The sequence below is a fragment of the Coturnix japonica genome, chromosome 1, assembly GCF_054131305.1.
Source record: "Coturnix japonica strain WE chromosome 1, WE-NBRP24, whole genome shotgun sequence".
Classification (NCBI taxonomy): domain Eukaryota; kingdom Metazoa; phylum Chordata; class Aves; order Galliformes; family Phasianidae; genus Coturnix; species Coturnix japonica.
Genome location: NC_140663.1, coordinates 80,837,426 through 80,843,350, shown reverse-complemented (window position 1 = coordinate 80,843,350; position 5,925 = coordinate 80,837,426).

Sequence of the window (5,925 nt, the reverse complement as noted above, 5' to 3'; positions counted from 1 at the left end):
GTTTCCGAGAAAGACAACATAAGTTTGGGGATAAACTGAAGAAAACAAGCTCCATCACCTTCTCTGCCATTCCAGCCACAGCTCTCTGTGGTCCTCGACCTTTAATGTCATTGCTGATCAATGACGGTCAGCTGCTGTAAACTGTTAAAAATTGCACTGTGCAAAGCACAAGTAACTGGCAAAAACATATACAAAAAACCCACAAGCATCTAACAAAGCAAACACAAATCACATTGTCTGTGCAACTGCACACTGGTAAAAATTAATATGTGAGTGCCAGAGAGACATGTTCAAACACTTAAAGACTGTATGAAGTCACTATTCTCAGAATAATATGGAAGGCACATATAAGACCAGGGTTCCCAGAGAGGTGGTTGAATCACCATCCGTGGATGTGTTTAAGAGCCGTTTGGATGTGGTACTCAGAGATATGATTTAGCAGAGGGTTGTTAGAGTTAGGGTACTATGGTTAGGCTGTGGTTGGACTTGATGATCTTCAAGGTCTTTTCCAACCTGGGTAATTCTATGATTCTAAGACCAGTCCTGTTTTCCTTTTTTTTCCTAGTTGCTTTCTCTTTCTCAGCTACGGGACAAATCCAGCCTTCCCCCAGTTTTGGACAGCACTACTTAAGGCTTTTTTGCTTGTACATCTCATGCTTCAAATTTTGTAATAAAATTAAGCTAATGAGGTAAATGGTTGTATAACAAAATACAACAGCACTCATGGCTTTAGAAAGGTGTTGGTTAGAAAATAGTAGGCAATGTCAGTGCTGGGAAATATCTGCTCATTTTAGACTAGAGGGGTAGTCATATCCTGGTCACTCCAGCAGGATCTTCAGAGATTTGGAGAAGCTTTTGTGAATCATGCCAGCAAGAGAGGACTGGACTCTGCTTGAGAAAGGGCTTTTCACAGACTCTGCTGTGGAGCCTTACCTTGAGAGCCACATGAAACAGGGAGTTGTTTAGACAAACAACAGACCACTCACTCAGAAACCAGAAGTGCTGTGAGCTTAGATGAGTTGCACAGCTCATTATCCTGTGCAGACTGCTTCTGCTGGGTTTTGTTCCCAGATTAATTTAAATTCCTCTGTGCTACTGTATGCAAATACCATCTCCCAGACACACAGCTGTCTGGCCAGAGCTAAACACAGCAGCCTGGGTAGAATTCACCGCTAAAGAAATATACCAAATAGAAAAGATTAAAGGTGTGAAAGTGAACATCAGATACAGTAGCAGCCACAATTTGAGGGCAGAAGCAGCCTTTTTGTGATATATGTACAAAAAAAAATCTAATAATTTGCAGCAATAATAGGCCAAGTTACAGTGACATTGAGAATCAAAACCTGGATCTTCTTTAATAGAATGCTATGAAAGCCTGAGACGTTAATGCATTTGTTTGCATACAGTATCTCTGTAGCCCTATAAACAACTCTCAGACTATCAGCTTGTCAGAAGTGATCACAGGGAAGTGACATCCATCATCAATTAAGTTGCCAACAACGTCCTAATTCCTTGTCCCTTCAGAAATGGTACAAATGAGAAAAGCAAAACAGAGATTATTTTTCATGTTGATTCTGCATCTGCAGAGAAGAGACTGCGCCTCAGTGAAGCCTGACCTTAGATGTCTGGGGTGCTTGGAGCCTCACAGAGCAAGAGGTCTCAGCTCAAAACCCAGAAAAGGGAAAGAAGGCAATTCAGAGGTGAGTGCAGCTCACAAGGGCATCATGGGGCAGATGTACTCCTCACTCTGAGCATCTCAACAGGATTAACAGCTGTTGGATAGGATAAATCCAGCACACAAACAGCTGCTGAAAAGGAGGATTGGAAACTTCTTGGATGATTTTGCATAATGATGTTTTTCAGATGGTAATCAAAGCAACGTTCAGCTCCTTCAGACATAGATCCTTTTTGTTCACTCTGTGCTTAAAGGTGTAATATGAACCTGCTCTAGGGAGCCTACAAGCCAAGAGCACTCCTTGGCCAAAAATACAATGAAATGATGTGAAAATATCAGTTTTCAACAGATAGTGCTTGTTTCAAAGCACTTTCAAAATTCTCAAAGTTTTTACCAACAGTGAATTAAAAGCAGCTTATAGTTTCATTTTAGTTAGTTAATTTGTAAGGGTGCAATGCTATAATGGGATAATAATAGCAGAGTGGCAAAGACTTTGGCTACAGCAACTGAGAATGAGCCCATATGTATCAGCCACAGATGCAGAAATGAAGAAAAAGAGTTGCTTGCCTTTAAAAGGACTCAGGTAGGCAGGGTTCTCTAGCAAGGCACCCTCACCTCCCCCTGCCAGTCCTTAAATGAGGGTCTGGGTTGGCCCTGCCTTCTCAACAGATGCTCAAACACTGCTTCAGACCATGACTTAACATTTCCATTACAGATGATATTGGCCCATGTAAAATAAATAATCAGTTTCCAACTGAATTTGTCACCTTCAGATACAACACTAGGAGGGGTCTGTACTGCTTCCCCTCATTCCAGTAAAACACTATATCCCAAATAATTAAGCACATTCATTGTCTAAAGTTGAAGGGAAGATGAGAGAATCACATCATGAAAATCATTCCTGGGTGTCACTTGGTCCGGAGCTGTGGTTATAAACCTCAAGTAGTTTGATGATCTTCTGCTCTACCCTGCCTGTCACTTGGACCCCCAACCTAGGTGACACTTCACTTCCATTTCCAAGGTGCCTTCTCCCTGTACTGAGCTCCTGACCCACTGCTGGGCCTGAGCACCACTCCTCCACCCTCTGACAGCAGGCTGGTCCTAGCTGCTGCACTGACGATTGGGCTGAACAACAGTGCCAGTGGGCACAAAATCATCTGAGACCTCTACTAGAGCAGTTGAACTCTATTCTTCATGATTACCTCCATTTCTTAAGCGAGTGGCTCAGATGGCTGAAGGACACCGCCCAAGACAACAGGTAGCAGCTGGACTCTTCTACAGTATTCATCCTCCAAACAGAGCCACCATGAAGGCAAGACAAGCTGCCTGCGTTCTCCAAATCCTGTCTTCCAAATGGCTGAAGACACCTTCTGCCCCTTAGAAAATAAGTAGTTCAATAAATTAATTTCAGTTTGCTGCTGTAATTGGATTATAAAAATCAGCATCTTGCTTGACTCTCCTTCAAGTCAGTAAGCTAGAGAGTTGCGCTGTGACAAATCAAATACCTCTAACGGTATTTGACATTTTAATTGCAAATAAGGAAAAACTCTCTCATTACAAAACTGAACAAGTTGGCTTGTGAATCAGACTCTCCAGAGGACGCTTCCCTGCCCCCCGCTCAGCTGCACAGCAGTCAGAGCAGCAAGCATCATGTAAACGAATCTAGATGCAGCCATTACCAGTCATCCTTTCTCCCTTCAAAATTTCACTGACTCATGTGGCGTATTTCTCTAACAGATGTTGTGCTATGGCAAAGAGCTTGACAAGGAGGAAAAAAAGCCCACCACAAAGTTATGTCAAAAAAGAAAACCAACATGAATAGCTCCCATAGATTTTAGACATGCCATAGATTTGTACACAAGTGTTGCCTCAAGATCATTTTGGGTTCATTTAAATGATTTCACTGGAAACTCTGGAGAGGCATTTGGCTTGCACTGCTTCCGGAAAGCCTTGGCTGTGCTTTTTCAGGATGCAAGAAAAAGTACTAGGGCTGGGGAGTAGCACAGCTGGCCAGCTGCTCAGAGCACAGGTACAATTTTAGAAGTCTGATTTAATATCTTGTTCTACTAGTGATGCTCGTGGCTAAATGGGAAATAAAACTAATCTATCCTTATTAGATTTGGGCTGTAATCTCATATCACCTTCAGATATTGGACTTCCCTGGCAGCCTTCCTGCTTTGCACTGACTGTAATTCCCAGGAAGCAGAAGAGGCTAAGGTGCATGATAAAAGAATTGTAAGTTCAAAGAAAATTCATATATAGTTCAGTGGTTTGAACAGCAGAGAGACTTAATCTTTATGTGAAACCAGAAGGGAAAGAAAGGCTTTGGATATGATCAGTTTAACCAGAATAAACGTTTAGTGATACCAGCCATGGATGCTACACGTGTTTGGAAACACTGGGTGCAACAAACACGTTTCACTGCCAATTTTTTCCTGATTAGAAAAGTGCCTACATCATATTCCCCAGGAAATGAGTAGTGTTTTTTAGGGAAGTAATTGGTTGTTTCAGAATGAACCGTGGGTAGTGGTGAACAGAATAAGTACATTAACTATCTCACACTTCAAACCATTATCTGAAAGAACATTCACCAACAAATAGCTTAAGCGTACTTGATCTTGTTTTGGCACAAACTGGGAGATTAGATCTCTTGACAACATCTCCAGATTATTATTTTTTCCTGCAATTCCCCAGGAAATTTCTCTGTGTAGGGGTGGATTTTCCTTCTCGCACCTGAATTTGGTTATGCCACCCTGACCAGCTTCTTGGGCAGTTTCTCATGTAGCTGAGTGGGCCCTCTGGCAAGGAGATCCCCAGAACGCCTCTGAGGCTGACATCTATCGGTAGCAACCCACATTTGAACACCACTAAAGAGATTGTATTTTTTTCCTGGTTCCTCATGCCATGTAGTTAAACTCTGAGAAAATGCCAATGTCTGTCTTAGGAGGTTGTTATTTTGCTCCAAGAGACCAAAATCAATCAATCAATCTCTGGCTTGGCAGTGCTATAACATAAGATTAGGGCTCTCAAAGCAGATTAAAAACACAATCCCCTCAATTAACTTCTCCAGGATGGAATAAAGGTGGTTAGGGCCTCATTAAGTCAATTATTAACAGTGATGGTCACTGTGTTGCCTTTTTTTTTTTTTAAGTGACAAATCTCATTAGCTTCATGTGCAACGCTGTAAACCCAGAGATAGGTAAAGGAGTGTGGCCAATGCCTTGCTTGCTGGGCTCCAAGGACAAGCTGCAACCATGTGAACATGTTAGATACATGTTCATAGGTCCTAGTTTGCATATCCCCACTAATGTTCCTGCTTTGGAGTAGGAAAAAACGTAGGGTATGTCATGTCTCATACTGTTTTTCACAAACTGTGTCTCTCAGACAAGGAAGTTCCACAAGCACTCACAACCCCTGCCCTTTGCATGAAGAACTGGTCAAAGGAAACCTTTTGTGCCTGAATGTTTTCAGTCACAACCACATAACTCTCAGCTTGTTTCATGTGCACAGCTTTCTGGTCCCGATAAAAGCTTTCAGGTGCACATGTATTTTTTTACAGCTGGAATGCAGGCACCAAAAACTTACACTGAAATTGCCCTGATGGTTTTTCCTGCCAATAATGCTCATCATCCTCAGAATGCCTTTCCATAAAACCCCATGGCATTTTTAACAGCTGAACTTTCCCTGCTGCCTTCCAGAGTATCTCAAGATTTAACTTTAAAATGGTAGCAGCTATGTGTGGAGGAAATGTATTTCATTTTAGTGCAGAAACTGGCTACTTGTCAAGAGGATGGAAACTAAATATGCGAGTCACGCTTTTTGGGTCGCAGACCCAGCACATAAAGGCCAATTTCTCCTGCCATTATGTGTCATGTCCATAAGGCAGCTAACTCATCTGAGTTATGGGATCAGCCTCTCTATTTGAAAAATGAAGGTATTCAGGGCTCCGCTAAAGGGGAAAAAAAAAACCACCTTAACGTTGTACATAGACTGAATTCCCTTACAACAGTTCAAAGGAAGGAAGCTGAGATATGACCCAGAAAGACTGAAAATAGCTGTAAAACTCTCCATTCTATGGCACAGTATTATAGTCAAGTTCCCTGCTTGATGATAATTGATTAAAACTTCCTCCTGCCTGAACAACATTGAAGCACAGCCAAATGAGCATTAGCCTTGGCAGGCACCACCCTGCACTGTACCTATGAGTAATTAAAATTATGCCAGGCAAGGGTCTCACCTAACCTTTTGTC